This window comes from Armigeres subalbatus, chromosome 1 (genome assembly GCF_024139115.2).
Source record: "Armigeres subalbatus isolate Guangzhou_Male chromosome 1, GZ_Asu_2, whole genome shotgun sequence".
Classification (NCBI taxonomy): domain Eukaryota; kingdom Metazoa; phylum Arthropoda; class Insecta; order Diptera; family Culicidae; genus Armigeres; species Armigeres subalbatus.
In genome coordinates, this window is record NC_085139.1 from 297,858,843 (window position 1) to 297,875,497 (window position 16,655).

General features: G+C 36.4%; 4 long non-coding RNA genes across 6 annotated transcripts; 2 read left to right on the top strand and 2 right to left on the bottom strand.

Annotated features, from left to right (window-relative positions):
- Nucleotides 1-1,637: 1,637 nt before the first annotated feature.
- Nucleotides 1,638-4,023, bottom strand: LOC134216208 (uncharacterized). Its single transcript, XR_009980555.1, has 5 exons — nt 3,896-4,023; nt 3,465-3,823; nt 3,093-3,341; nt 2,966-3,037; nt 1,638-2,899 (listed from the first exon to the last, which is right to left on the bottom strand). It is a non-coding gene; the product is annotated as an uncharacterized LOC134216208 (long non-coding RNA).
- Nucleotides 4,024-8,331: 4,308 nt separating this feature from the next.
- Nucleotides 8,332-9,237, top strand: LOC134216214 (uncharacterized). Its single transcript, XR_009980556.1, has 3 exons — nt 8,332-8,433; nt 8,499-8,576; nt 9,007-9,237. It is a non-coding gene; the product is annotated as an uncharacterized LOC134216214 (long non-coding RNA).
- Nucleotides 9,238-12,705: 3,468 nt separating this feature from the next.
- Nucleotides 12,706-15,197, bottom strand: LOC134216222 (uncharacterized). 3 transcript variants are annotated; one of them, XR_009980564.1, is made up of 5 exons: nt 14,999-15,197; nt 14,490-14,832; nt 13,878-14,422; nt 13,388-13,763; nt 12,706-13,315 (listed from the first exon to the last, which is right to left on the bottom strand). It is a non-coding gene; the product is annotated as an uncharacterized LOC134216222 (long non-coding RNA). The 3 variants fall into 3 exon arrangements; XR_009980562.1 differs by having other exon boundaries at nt 14,490-14,835; XR_009980563.1 differs by having other exon boundaries at nt 14,481-14,835.
- A 152-nt stretch (nt 15,198-15,349) lies between these two features.
- LOC134216234 (uncharacterized) lies at nt 15,350-15,841 on the top strand. Its single transcript, XR_009980568.1, has 3 exons — nt 15,350-15,441; nt 15,500-15,636; nt 15,707-15,841. It is a non-coding gene; the product is annotated as an uncharacterized LOC134216234 (long non-coding RNA).
- The last annotated feature ends 814 nt before the right edge of the window (nt 15,842-16,655 follow it).

Sequence of the window (16,655 nt, forward strand, 5' to 3'; positions counted from 1 at the left end):
GTATAGCGGGTGGTTATTAACGCACACATAAAATTTATTTGTAAATTTCTTTAGATTTTTGCCAATAAAAATGTGTGGATTTTTATTAGTGTACAGTAGCCGTTCGATAACTGCAAAATGTTTACTTTTCAGTTAACGAATGCCGTTCGATAACTGCAACGCATTCTAGACGTCAAACGGTTGTCAAACGACGTCAGATGCAATAAAAGTGCATCTAAATGTGCAGCGCAATGCAGCTGTCGTTGAGTTTGACATCAGTTTGAAGTTTAGCGGTCCGATAACTGCAAAACTGTTGCAACTATCGAATTGCAGCTAAAAAGCATTGCAGTTAAATGACTTGCAGTTATCGAACGTCTACTGTATATCAGCGCACACATAACCATTCTCCACGCGAACTACTAATAACATATGTAAGCGTAGAAGCTATAATTGTACCACCCTATGATTATTTGAATATGGACCCACCCTATGAGAGAAGTCAGTTAGCGGTCAGTCGTTGTGAGGAAGCACAAGAAAAGTAAAGATTAATAAAAATCTGTTTCTAAACCGAAAATAGATTGTTTTCCGGATCTCCGACTACACATACATGTCCAAATTAACTTTATGTGTGATCTCGAATTAGCAATTATTTAATTTATGTGTGGTTCTATATCGATTATATTAGGGTGGAGCTACTGCAAAAATTTATAACGGCGACACATATATCTTATATAGATATTTTTGGCAGTGTAGGTAACTTAAATCCTCGCTTAAATCCGACCCGGTGACAAGCGCGGTGTCATCATCATCAATAGACATAAACCGCTGTCATCATTGAAACGCAGTATGAAAAAAAAATTATAGCCCAGGACATCCTGGCTACAATCTGGCGATGGGCTAAACAATAGGATGTCAGTAGCCTGCTTAAATCCGTCTATTGTGTAAATTAAAAGATATTTTAGTTACAAGATAAACATTGTCGCTGTCCGGAACATCTTTTGCTGGCGAGGATATAGGGGATCTAAATGTCAATGAAGGAAAAATATATACGATTTGACAGTTAGGTACCATACATGTTTCAGACAGCATCAGAATAAAGGGAACCGAAGCGACAATACTTATCTGGTAACTAAAATATCTTTTGCTCAGTCACGATCCCTCATCATACAAAAAACACCCGCATGTTTCGATATTTTATAATAATTGTTTTATAAATGTTTTGATCCGTCTAAGACGAATTAAGTACTGTCCATTTAATTCCACCAGTTAATTTTCGTTATCTTTGCAGATACGTATTTCGACCACAACTGTGTGGTCGTCTTCAGTGTCTTGTACTTGACTCGACTACGTATCTGCAAAGATAACTACGTCGCAGGAGGGTGAAACGCCTGTCATCCGCGGTACAATGGCACTCTACCCAACATCGTTTTTGGTACTTCTGTTTTTGGTACCCGCCCGAATAAAAAATATCATAAAAATTTCATTAAATTTATTGTTACATCACCATTGATTGCATAAGAGCGACCATTAATTATAATGTAATTTTGACAATGAAATCACATTAGAAGTTATGGTTTAGCACCATTTAATGTATGGTAAATGGGACTTTTACAATTGAAAATAGGGGTTGTTATGTATCTTTACAATAAAATTTTCCATACAAAATTCAGACCAAAACAATAGTTTTTAATGTTTTTCTATGGGATGAGTTTTACGGCCGTTACAATAAAAACTATTGTATTTCTTATGTTTTTCGTTTCGTTTATTTATTGTATTACAATAAAAATACGTTAGCATTTATAATTACATTCTATAATACTAGTTAATACTATACCATTCAATTTCACTACTTTATTCCTTTGCAGATATGTATTCCAACATTAACATTAAGGTCGGAATAAGTATCTGCAGAGTAACAAAGTTGTGGCATTGAATGGAATAGTACTAACTCATCTTATTCCAAGTGAACACATTTTATTTATTAAGTGATAATTTTATATACTAAATTAATTATTAAATTTCAACACCTACTACAATAAATGAAATTTTGTATGTTAACAATAGAGAAAAACTTTAGGTTTTTTTTCGTTTCATGTAATATGATGATTTTTAGTATTGAGATACCACGTATCAGTTTATTTATAGACGAATCCAAGTAAAAATAAGAAGAAGACACACGACGGTGTTAACTTTGACAGATCCTACAGCACAGCATAGGGAGATCATTTTAAAATGCTTATAATAAATTCTAGACAAAATGTAATTAAAATCTGATTGATGTACGGTACGGAAAAAGTTCTAAATTACATATCTGGAAGCTTATCTCAATTTTTTGAATATTTTCCGAAAATGTATCTATCATACAGTTCGGAACTTTTTCCGTATCATACATCAATCAGATTTTAATTACATTTTGTCTAGAATTTATTATAAGCATTTTAAAATGATCTCCCTATGCTGTGCTGTAGGATCTGTCAAAGTTAACACCGCCGTGTGTCTTCTTCTTATTTTTACTTGGATTCGTCTATAATTGTTATAATCTAAATTATAAAGAAATAAAATAATTTTGAAAATAAAAAAAAAACGGGTTAATATTTAGTTGAAATTTAATTAAATTGATGCACAAAAATAACGAGTCAAGTACGAGACACTGAAGACGGCTTTACAGTTAAAGTCGAAATACGTTTCTATAAAGATTACAAAGTGGTGGAATTAAAAGGATTTGTACAAAATCGTCTTATGACAGTGAAGACATTTTACTATAAAATATTAAAGATTTTCTGCACAAAAATGGTCGTTTTGAAGTCTGCGTACTAATTTGTAGATTGTGGGATGGATTCCATTTACGCACACAAGTATAGTTCCATTGCTTGAATCATCTTTGTTGAAAACGAAGCTGAACATCCACCATCGTCAATTTCTGTTTGGGAGTTGAAGTGGAAATGGAAATACTATTTATCACTTTTAAACGTGACAAGCAACTTACTTCATTGTCAGCTTCTCACCGAATGCTCTGGAAGAACTTGGGCAAATACCGATTATTCGGGACAAGAGGGTCCTGCAATATGGATGTATGATAAACAAAATATTTAAAGTTAAAAATCTTATCTCACCGTAGCAAATATAGTCCGTTCGAATGGGCGGATGTCCCTTGGAGTCTCCAGTTGAATATAGCTACATGATGGAACAGGCCAACGACAGTCCATAGCACAGCACAATAGCCAAAGTTTGGTTGACGACTGCTTTTCTGCCGCCGCCGTTGGTATCGAAGTGTAAATGGAACAGCGACCCAGCGATAGAATCGCGGCGGCTAGTTGTCGCCATCGTGGTGACCAAATCGCTTAGGTATGGGAGAGCCTTGACTGAAAGGAAACAATAAAAAACTAAAAAGTCAAGCACATTGGATACGTTTTGACAATGTTCCATGGAATGGAACAACTGTCAAAACGAACGCAAACGTGTTCATTGTGCGGAGCTCCTAATACCTTGAACAGTCCGTTTTGCGGCACGGCTTCCGTAATCTGATGGCTCGGCGTAATTTTTGTAGTCCGTAGTCCATTCTTGGTCACGTTGTTCGTATGCCGGAAGAACGTCAAGCGAAGATAATATTTAGTAGAGAACCCGGAAGAGGCCGCAGGCTTCGTGGAAGGCCTCGCACACGATGGCTTTTTGCAGTTGAAGAGGATCTGAGGGTGCTCAATGTTCAGTGCGACTGGAAGCGATTGGCCCATGATTGAGCCCAGTGGAGAAGGATACTCCATTCGGCGTAGGTTCATCGAAGAGCTGTAGCCCATCAAGTAAGTCCATTCTTGGTAGGGAGCAAAAGGAACGATAACGTTTTTGCCTAAAATGCAATGCATCAAAATCATTACGAGTGTTAATTGGGCAAAACTAAAAATAATATAAATACACTCACCATCATGGCCATAGTTTCACATGGCCGCTGCTCCACTGCTTGGCCACAACCAAGTTCTCCCGAAACACTTCCAACTTCCAAACTTGTTTGTGTGATTCATAAACAAAGTGGACTGTCAGTTAAGGGCCAGCACACACTCTCAATAGAAACCACGCAAAACTCAAATTAAAAAAAATACAAAAGTTTATACTAACAATTAAATATTAAATAATATTAAATAATTTTAAATTTGTAATAAACATATTAATATTCAAAGTATATTTAAAATAAAAGAAAAAAATGAACAATAAGTTCAATTGAAAGTATATTGTTTTTATTTGTTGTTTTATCATAAAACAATATTCTATAAATCGTCTTCTTTTTATCTTTAAACATTATTTTATCAATAATGATAGAAGAAAATATTAACCAGTGATAAATAACCAGAGACAAATGTTGCACAATACAGAACAATATATTGCGATTCTTTTCTAAAATTAGCATACTGGCTCACCAGTTACGCGCCGGGTCCCATGCGCCGAGTTGTGCGCCATGCAAAAAGTAAATAAACCAATGTCAAATAGATGTGAGCTTTCGGTAAGCTTTTCCACATTCGCTTGTAAGGTATGTAGCATATTGTCGTCCCTTTACGAAAAGATATTTTTAAGTGAAATTGTTCGAGGTTTAGTAGTTTTTTGCTTTTCTTTCGCCTGTGTTGCGTTCGGGATATTGTTTAAGTGGATATTAGTAGTGCAATTATGTTTAATTTGTGATGTAATATTCTACACTTAAATTGAGTAAAGTACCATAATATGACACAATACCTTAGCGGCGCACAACTAAGCGAGGCAGAGGTGAATGAGCAAAATGCTATAATATCTCGAGAATCACAATAAACATAATAGATTGTACTAGTTACATCAAAATTTATTGTTATTATAGTGTATGTGCAATAAAGGGATTTTCCTTTCGTCAAAAATTTACAATAAATGTACAATAGATGGTATTGTTTACCATATAATTCATAATATTTCAATGGGATATACCAAACAAGTTACTGTAATTTTTTATCCGGGCGGTTTGTGGGTAGTATACCCGAATTCAGCGCTCATTATGGGTGATTGGTTCATACGCAGTTAGTGCTAATTATCGGCAATTAACTTCTCCTGGCGAAAACTTGCAATTAGTTGAGGTACATCGAGCTTTTTGTGTTTGTATGGCTTCCTTATGTCGAAAAATAGCTTGTCGATACTTCCGAAGTTTTGTTATCATGAATGAAACGAAATTAAAACAAAAACATTGTAAGCCATGTTGAATGAATGGTGGGTAGGCGTATTAGCCTTCTCTTCAGTCCCCTGCTACGTCGAAATACGTATCTGCAAAGATAACGAAAATTAACTGGTGGAATTAAATGGACAGTACTTAATTCGTCTTAGACGGTTTAATACATTCCACTAAACGAGCTTAATATATTTTTCTGAAAATGTTTTGATCATTTCGTAAATATTTGCTTGTCATATTACGTCGACTTGCGTTCGTACGAACAATTCGGTATCGGATATTGATTAGGATAAGCAAGTCCCAAAGGGGTTAATAGCCTTATTCAGTTTTTCGCGAGCGGTAATGGCCGCCAACTTGCCTGCGGGTTAGTCTCTGATTTGACATTTGTGGAGGTCATCTGCACCCACCGTTCGAGAATTTTGATCAATATGGTACATACGAAGGCTTGAATTCACTTAATCAGCACCTTCTTATATTCCATATTGGTCAGAATGCTCGGAGCGGTGGGTGCAGTTGACCTCCATAAATGTCAAATCAGAGACCAACCCAAGCTGGCGACAAGCATTCAATTGAATCGATTCAACGCTTTTGTTTGAGGAGAACATGGTGTGGTTCATCGCGAAGCAGGTCAATTTCATTAGGCCCAGGGCCCAGGTTGGTTTCATCCACCAAATGCTGTATGTAGACACAATACTGACGGCATGGTTTGCAGCAGCAAATGCAGAATAGTATCCCGTTCAAACCTGAACTCTCGTACAGAATGCACAAGACTAATTGGAAATTCTCCAGGCATGATTAGACACGTACGATTTACTGCCGTCGGGACGTTGTTCTCCCAGAAATCAGTGGGGCACTTGGGATCTCCGGTACAGTTGTCCTCCAGTCTGTCTTGTTGAAACTCTTCGTTATAGCGTTAATGTTTTTAGGACATGCGGTCGAATACATGAAGCTGCCTTCCTATAGTGTTTGTTCATTCAATGTCCTACTAATTCCTAATAGACACTTTTTTAAACCTTGATCTTTAGCACTGGCTGGGCGGTGTCAGAGGTTTGCTTAGTAGCAGTGCTCCAATTCGATTCCGGTAACTGGTCCTCATCAATGACCGACTTGTGGAAGCGACAGAGCTCAGTCCTCCGACTCCTTTTGCAATCAACGCAAGATTAAAGGCTGATTTACAGTTCGGAAAACGTGTCCCAGGATTTGGTCCCCATGTAATTTAAATGGGAGCGGGATTTGCGTTTCCCGTGACAAGAGAAGAAGTCTACACGAAAAAATAATTTCCCGAAGTGTAAACCCAATCGCGGGAAAAGTGTACGGTTAAAAATCCCATGTGTAGAGATGCAAATCCCGCGGGGAAACAATTCCGTTTGAATTTATTCCGCACGGGAAATGCGTAATCTTTGACGGAAATTAATTATGGAAAGAACCTAGTCAAGTGGGTAGTGAAAAATGAGAAATGTGAGAAGTGTGAAGAAACTGAGTAATGAGAATCGAGAAATGAGAAGGTGAGAAGTGAGCAGTGAGAATAAGGAAAAAGATGTGTAACATTAGAAATGAAAAGTGAGACATGAGTAGTGTAGTGAGTAGTGAGAATGAGACGCGAGAAGTGAAAATGTGAATTGAGTTATGCAGATTGAGAAAAGAAAAGACAAGAAAAAAACGTAAAAAGTGACTAATGAGAAGTGAGAAATGAGTTGGTAGAAAGTGAACTAAGAACCCAAGTAACCATGAAGCTATATATGCTTGTAAAAAACACAGCCCTAAAAGTTGACTTAAAGTGGAAAAGGGCAATTATAAGACCGAATTAATGGTTCATTACTTTGATATGTTGAAATAAAGCATCAGTAATGCATCGCTGCATTCGTAATGCTAATGCAGAGTATCGTAGTCTGACAGTTGATAAATAAATGCAACTTCACATCGTTAAAACTGATCTAATGCTATTAGCATTTAGCATGCCGATTTGTGATTGATATATGCGCAATATTGTAATGCTTGGTGTTACTTGGGAAGTGTATATAATTAGTGAGAAGAGAGAGTTGAGCAGTGAGAAGTGAGAAATTTAAATTAGCAGTGTGGTGAGAATGAGACACAAGAAATGAAAAATGAGAAGTGAAAAGTGTGAAGTAAGTTACGAGGAGTGGGAAAAGAAAAGTGAAAAGTGATTAATAAGAAGTAAGAAATGAGTTGCGAGGAGCCAAAAAAAATAATAGTGAGAAGTGGGAATTGATAATAAGAAGTAAGAAGAGTAAAGTGAGAAATGAGTAATAAGAAGTGAGAAGTGAAAAGTGAGCAGTGAAAATTGAGAAGTTTGAACGAAGAGTCAGAAATAGTCAGCAGTGAGACGGCCACCTCTCTCACTCACTCATTCACTTTCTCTCACTCATTCGCTCATCCACTCCCTCACTTACTCACTTGCTTACTCACTCACTCGCTCTAACTCATCTCACTCTATCACTCTCACTCACTCACTCACTCACTTTCACTCATTTACTCTCTCTCACTCAATCAATCTCACACGCACAATCATTCCCACTCACTCGTTCATTCACTTACTCACTCATTCTCACTCACTCACTCATTCTCACTCACTCACTCATTCTCACTCACTCACTCACAATCACTAACTCGTACTCACTCTCACTTATTCTTACTCACTCACTCATTCACTCTCACTCACTCCGACTCAATCACTCACTCTCACTCACTCTCTCTCATTCACGCACTCTCACTCACTCACTCAATCTCACACCCACTCATTCTCACTCACTCACTAATTCATACTCACTCACTCCCACTCAATCACTCACTCTCACTCACTCACTCAATCTCACACATACACACTCATTCTCACCCACTCACTCACTTTCACTTAATCACTCATTCACTCACTCCCACTAAGTCACCCCCCGAATAGAAATAAATGGTACGCGGAATAGTTGATATTATTAGTTTTCTATTACACTTATAATCATCATAAACTGTATAATACATGTACATTCATACGGTTAACAAAATTATCGGCCCAATCATATACCATGATTTACAGATTATACATTCTGTAGTAAGGATTACCTGACATAATTTTATTATAAACGTATCATATCATAAATGATTCAGAGAGTTTTTTCCAACACAAAAATTATATGTTTTCTTTTTTAGTGTATTAGTGACAACCGCCAACCGCCAACCGCCATTCAAGTTTTTTCTCGAAGCAGCGGCGATGTGAAGAAAAGAAAATGTGAATGCTGAAACAAAAAAAGCGGATCAGAATGCATGTAAGTGGAAACTGAATATTACTAACTAAAAAGCTGATATAAATATATCCATTGTTTATTTCCAGAAAAATACAACCTCATAAAAGAAAAATGATATACGCCATTACACTAGGGAAACTAAATCACGTAAAATGTTTGCGAAGGTAAGAATGGTCTATGACGGGCCTTATTTGATGTATGTATTCATATGTATGACCCATAAACGATCCGATAATTTAACACTTGAACAGAGTTGTACCTGGTACAAAGTATCCGTATGGCGGAATTTACAACCATCCGCAATACCCCTTCTATCGACCTTTGCCGTCAAAAACTTTCATTCCCCAAAAAAAAAAACAGATTATACACTTAAAGCGGCAATGGTGCCTTTCTTACCCGTTATTAGAAAATGCTAAAAAAAAACATTAGAGAAGTCAAAATAGCACATAAAGGAGAAAGATTCCATTATTTCCATCAATTCACATTTATTTGCCAAAACGGTTTGCTATTATCAAGAAGTCAGGGCACAGATGATGCTCAGGAATCCATATTTATGTGACAGCCATTAATTGTTTTCTTTAATTTATTTTATAGGAAATATACAAAGAGTCACTGATGGGAGAGCCTCGGGGAGAGCAGCATATTCTCTGGTCCAGACATGGACATGGACAAAAATTCTACATCACACAAAAAATGCATCAGAGGTTGCAATTGCATCAACAAGAACTTGTCATATGGAGAAAATTTAAAAAAAATGTGATTGACTACAACTCAGTGATAGAAAACTATAATAACTATAAAAGATGTGAAATAAAATACTATTAAGATTTACACTTGTTTTGTGCTCAATTATTCTATAATGAACTGAAAAGCCCAAATCTAATGGCAATCGTAGCAAGAATAGTAGTATTCTTAAAATATCATATCCTGTATCATCGTTCGTAAAATAGTATTATACATATTGTAATACGGCTATCATATAATTGAATGTTTATCAAACACCTTTCAATTTGGATTAACCATAGAATCTTCGCTTGTTTTATCTAATACTAATGACACACTGGTGGTATTCGTACCATGGTACAAGTTGTACCACTAGTGTGTCACCTTGTACCATGCTGGTACAACGTGGAAAACCATGGTACAATATGTACTAGGGTATATAACCGTGGTACTTGTACTACCAGTGTGTCTTTAGTATAAAATCATACTTTTGATCTTCTTTGTTGAATACAATCATAATCCGAATCATCGCATGACAAAAATATATGATTAGCTAACGATACATGGTAAAATTGCTTAGCAAAAATATATGGAAAAGTTGGCCTTTTTGAATGGTAACGATACTTAACAACCCATTCAGTGTATCGTCTGATATCGAATTATTGTAAACCCTATCGTAAATATTATTCATCGTATGATTATCGTTCGATATTTTTTATGATTCCATTAAAAATTCAATTACAATTATTTAAAATCAAAAAACGATAACTAGAAAAATAGTTGTATAATTTCATTCTATTCGGGCCTCACTCACTTACTCTCACTCACACGCTCACTCATTTTCTCTTTCTCACTCTCCCACTCAATCTATCTCACTCTCTCCTTTTCTCTCGCTATATCTCCCTCTTCTCGCTATCTTTCCCTCTTATCGCTCGTGTGTTTGTATAAAGAAATCCGAACCAAACCCCAGAAGTATAAACTCAAGCACGAGCGCGGATGCGCAGATTCTCAAAACCCGAAGCAAATTCCTGAAGTGTAAACCCAATCATGGAAAATGCTTTGACAGTGGAGATTTATCGGCGGAAAATTTTCCCTGACAGAACCCAGAGCAGAATCCCGTAACAAATCCCGCGGACACGTTTTCCGAACTGTAAACCAGCCTTAAGCTTGTGATTCTTCAATAGATTTGAAAAGCTCTGAATCCCCGACCAACCATTTCTTCAATTTTCTTCAAAATTCTTCATATAGATCGTTAAAGGTTTTCATATCAACCGTCGATAGCGATCGATGCCATTTCATGAAGAATTTTAAATTAATCAAAAGTCAAAACACGGAAATTTTTTGAATCATAATTTTTGAGATGTAAACAAACCGTAAAATATCCATCGATGTTTTGATATCCAACGATATGAATCGATGAACTAAAACGTGATGAAGGTGCAGCGATGTTCGACAGTAAAATTCGTTGTCAAAATATATCATAACGTTGAGATCGTACTTTATCAGAAATCTGATAACGTTTCATGAATATTCATATCGTTATTGCGATTAATTTGATGGTAAAGATGTAGCGATGTTCATCTTTCAAATACTTTGTCAAAGTATATCATTGCGTTGATATCATACTTTATATGAACTATGATAACGATTCATTAAGATTTGTATCATTTTTGTGAATAATGTAGTGTAAAGAAATACCAGCAAAATTATTTAATTTTAGATAAATAACTTTGAAGAAGTTTGACGAATGGTTGGCCGGGTCGACTCTGTTTTCCAAACTTAGGGATCGTTCAAAAATTACGTCCATCGTTTTTCAGAATTTTCAACCCCTCTTCCCCCCTCATGTCACAAACTGTCACAAATCACTTCTCGCTTAACTTTTTAAAAGGTCCAAAGTAACATTTTTTCATGAATTAATTTGAATACTGCAATCAATAGCTTTCATGTTGTCCTGTTGATTGCGCTATTCAAATTAATTCATGAAAAAAATGTTACTTAAGACCTTTTGAAAAGTTAAGCGAGACTTACCCCCCCCCCCCCCCTCTCCCTGTACGTACATGTGTCATTTTTATTTTGGCGATTATTGCGATTTTTTCACCATTTTAGACCAACATTTGGAAAGGGCGTTACAGCCAAAATTTATTCCTTCGGATTCCTTGTCTACATACATAGCGATTGAATTTTGGCTGTTACGCCCTGTTCAAATGTTGGTCTAGATTTAGATTTTTTTGAAATAAATTTCGTTGTACTCAGATTTCGCTTTCGATTTCGCTGTTGGCTACCGTGCGCATTTCACTTGAAGATCGTGGCAGTTGCCGCCAGCCCCCACATATTTACATATTTTTACATTATTCTCAGTTCTCCAGCTGATCATGTTTACACAACAAAACCAGCTGGTGCTTCGATGTTTACATTCAGTTCTATTGTTCGCAATCGACCACGTGCTTATGAATCTAGGAAATCTATAAAAAGGTTGCCTTTAAAGACAAAATTGACAACTCTTGAATTTCGTCGAGCGAATCTAATCATTCGTGAAAAATACAATGTTTTATTTCTTTTTCGTACACTATTTTTATAATAGCATAGTGAGTTATGTCCCTTACTAACAGTTTGAATATGTTTTTAAAATGCAAATGCAAATTGTTCCTAAAATGCTTTCAATTTTTTTTTTGCAGGATGGACGTCACATAAGACGAACCGCCCTCCCTCCCCCTGTCACAAACTGTCTCAAAACTCGGACCCCTCCCCCCTCAAACCTTGGACGTAATTTTGGAACGACCCCTTACATCATCTGCCATGTATTCACTGGGAGGAGTTTCAATGTTCTCTGTCATCCGGGAATGTTGCCAACGACCACTAGCTGGGTGTGCTTGGGGTGTGCTTCAGTTACAAAATTTCAGCTAAATCTGATAGTCGATTGTTTCTACTTTTACACTCTTGACATTTCATGTATCAAGTCTCAGCTGTCAAAATAGGAAATTGTGAAGAAGGGTGCCCAGAAGTGCCGAAAAGTGCCTGCGGCACATTGTGCCGAGTAGTTTACCCCTTGGTCGTTCCCGTCGTGTATAATTGCAATTATGCACTCAACCGATTATGCACGTACATTCTACCTGAAAATTCAGGTAGACTCTCGAAAACTCCAAACAGATACCATTTACCTGATAAACGTACAATTCACCAATAGTCAAGTAAAAGTTACGTGAATTTTTAGTAAATTTTACCTGAGATCGGTAAGAAAATTACACTCACGTAAAATACCTTCCGAAGTTTATTAGTTTACCTTATGAAAATTAGCCACAAGGAATCGGTTTGGAAAACATAAGGCAACCTTATGAACCCGCATGAATTTAGGATGAACCAGGCTCATAATAAACATATATATTTATCTTATGTTTTCCTTACTAATTTCATTAAGCAACCTTATGAAATTTCATAAGTTTATTTAATGAAATTCTTACGTTGTCAATATATATTTTTGTCCAGTTAAATAAAGTTGTTCCAGTGAATTAAAAAAGTTCCAATATTATTTCTTTGATTTATTATCATTATTATTTTGAAAAATACAGATAATGAGGTCCTAATCCTGGTCCTAATACAATTTGATTTTTGATAAATTAAATATGTTGTACGATTATTTACTATTTCGGACATGAAAACATAGGCCTGCTAAAAAGATGGTCGTTGGCCACTTCAATGCGGATACAGTTTTAACATGCTGAAGCAGCACTCGGTGCTGATAATAAAGCTGGCTGAACTGTGGCGCTCATCGCGAAGCGACTGATGGTGATAGTGCTAACGGTCGGCAACATTCGAGGCAACGGTGTCGAAGTTATAAGCAACGATATGACCGTAGTATGTTTATCTGCAATTTACTGCAGCCTGGATCTATTCAGAAAATTGCTGCATGAATCACTCAAACTCCGCTTTAATCAGCATGCTGGTCGTATACTAATGTGCTTGCTACGATAAGCTTGATAAATCTTATTACTAAACTTCCCTCCGTATCGCACGGCAGAACGGCTCATAGCATCATCTCGTATATATCAAGGACGTTCGTCGGTTACCTTCTAGGTGGTCATGTTCAGACAGTTTGCAACTGCTTTAGCCGAAAAGAGACACCCGATGAAGTCCATCACATCGGTACTGATATCGCAGTCACTCAACAAAATTTTCGGCGCAACTGATGGTCATGAAATTAAATAATTATAGTAACTTATTTATCTATTCTCTACAAAAAAATGTATGAACTTACTTCACAATACTATACTAATATAAGAAACATCAATGCTATTTCCATGGTAACTGCAGATAACGATCGAAATGGTTAGAAGTCAATTCCAGTTCCGAACACAGTTTCAACGTCAATTTTACTCGACAGGCATCCCGGGTCATCTTTCGCTTCATAGCTGCACGATGTTTTTTCTTATATATAAACAGCTAGCTGTTGTCGTTTATGTTCAGTAGTCGAGATGCGTGGGATTTTGCAACGCTGACTCAGTCGTTCAGTGTACAATTCAGTCTCCATAGTACGGTTTTGTTGCTGAATTGAGATTGCACCATGCCTGCATCGGAACCTTTCGATATGGTAACTAGACCCGGTTTTCTTCGCAAATACGATGATAAAGATTCTGCAACGCCAAGATAAAAAATCCTTATTAACTCTAAACTATTTACACACATTGTTGGAAAAACTACAAATGTATGGCTAGTAAAAACCCAAAAAAGTAAATACACAAACTTACCATACTGGCCCGTTCAGGTGAGATTGACTTTCAACTTTCAACAGCACCGCAGCTATGATGGCACCAGTAAAAAAGCACTTTCCAAAACAGGGGTGCTATCAAGCAAGATGCGATTTCTCATTCTCCGAAGTGAAATAGATCGATATTTCACCATTATATTTAAAAACGACTTTCCCGCTTTGCATCTCCCAGCTGGCTAGCAGCAAAAGCTGAGACAAGATATCAAAACATCCGCTCAAAGTACTGGACACTCTTGTTTCCTTACTTTCCGAATCCATTTCTTCTTTGATCGGTTTGCGCACGCCCCAATCAATTGATTTCCGTTCAGTTTGATTGAATAGCAGATTATATATAGCGAATCTAGATTGCCATATCCGGCCGAAATAAACTTGTATCTTACTATGCCGAAATGATCACTTATTTGATGTTGATGAAATTTCGACTGATCTAAGTGGATCTTGAAATAATTTTCTCCGGCCGTGCGCGATTTATTTTTTCAGGGAAAAATGCTCCTACAATGCTCTTCTTCATTTCTGGATCGATGTCTAAAGATAAATATGAAATCATATATTAAGTTACATTCGGCAATAGTGAATTTAATACCTGATTCACCTTGTGATTCAACCTTGTGAAAAAATCTTGCTTCTATCATCCGTCTTACAAGAAACGCCACCAGCAAAATAAACGTACTGCCCTTTGCTGCTTGCAACTAGAATTACATTTTAGGGGACACATGCCCGTTTCAGGAAACTCATACACTTGCTCATACACATGCTAACGAAATTCTTCAGAGAAATTCTAGTGTGACCTTGAGTGTGACTGGATAACGAATACGCTGGAGTTTATGGACTAACTTGGTGTCTAGTGAGCTTACGTTTTGCAGCTATCGGTGTATACAATATAGCAGCTATCATCTGTGGCCTCTAACCTTGGGCCGTTGCCACATCCGTTGGATCTGCTGAAAAGACCGGAAAAAGTTATTGAAAACTTGATCATTTTTCATATTAACAAACTGCTGATGCACAGTACTGGGACGGAAGTCAAACATCGGAGCATATTTTGAACAACAAACGAATCTCTTCCGAATTATAACCCAGCATTTTGAATCAATTACTACTCACCTGTATCTGATAACGGAAAATCGTCCAGAACCGGAATATTGCATTTATTATTTGTGAAAAGCTGAATCGGCTAAATAATAAAAAATGTGGTCGACCGTGTTGTAAAAACAAAACAAACAGAGTTGACATTTTCCTGGGAATGAACCATCAGGAATGAACACACGAAATAACATAAGATTGCCTTATGATTTTTATTCATAAGGATAGACATTTTTATTCATAAGGCATATTTATGTAATTTATACTAATGAATATGAATTTCATAGGGGCCTTATGAAACGATTATTAAATGAACTTTTAGTCTTTCATAAGGCATAACTTATGGATTTCCATATCTTATTTACGCCAGTGTATGACGTTTTCCAACATTTTAATGGCGGCATTAGGGAAAATAATTCGTGAACGTTCAAAATAGTATTTCTTCTAAGTTATTTGCCCTATAGGTAAGTTTTTATTGTAATAAGAAAATGGAAAAAATATAATTTACTATGATAATTTCAGCCTAAATAAGAAATAGAGATTAAGTTGATTGAAAAATCTTCCTTAAACCGCTGGTCGACTGAGAATCAAAAATATATTTGTGATGACCGATGCTGCAACAATATTCTGAACCTGATACATCGTGATGGAGATTAAACGTAAGTATGCTACGGGAATCATGATTAATAATTGGTTATTTATCTATTCTGTTCCTTCTATTTGTTTTAGATAAGTATATAACAACGACAACAACAATTGGAAAGAAATAGAGAGGGAAATAGTTGATAAAACAGGCAACTTCGTCAGAGCAGACTTAGTAAAGTGCAGTGTTATGCACAGTAATGGAAATAAATAAACTACTTTAAGAATGTAAATTTGTGTTTCATTACAGAATTATCTAATCCGGGTAAAATATATAGAAATAAATGAAATAAATTTCCTTAAATTTCACCAAAAAAATGCTGTAAATTTCAAATGCAGATCAGGTAAATGTTACGTGAAATTATTTTTGCTGTCATGGAAACCTGTGGTAAAAGCTACGTGAAAATCACGTACATTTCACCTGCGTCCAGTAAAACTGACTTTGGTTTCGGATTCACGTAGAATTCACCTGAAAAGTAAGGTGGAAAATATCTACGTATCTTTTCAGGTAAATGCTACGTGAAAATTATTTGCAGTGTGTATATGTATATGTATAATCTTAAACTTTCTACTGAAAACCTTTAACTAATTTTTGTTGAATGTTGGACAAGTCTAATGTTATGTGTACGATGTTTATAATCACTTACCAGCTCTGTGAATATGTTGTTGTCTATTGTATGTTGAATGTAAATAGAAGTAAATAAACGACCACCGTGGAGAGCGAATCGCTTGTGTTTACGTCCCTTTTACGCGTCCGAAATACCCCGCCGGGAGTTGTGTCGGTTCCGCTGCAGCGTGTACCGTGGGAAGCCTCCGTGATAACTTCCCACAATTATCCTAATTTTACCAACGTTTCTTTTAATTTTACCAACGATTTTTGTGTGTGTGGAATCTGAATTATAATTAATAATAATAATATTGTCGGCGTAGCACCAAGTTAGAATTCGGAAGTCGGGACAATAGAGGTAATAAACTATCCAGTATTTTGCGCTAGTTGATGGCGGCGTGAGATCCTCTCAAGTTGACATTCAAGAGG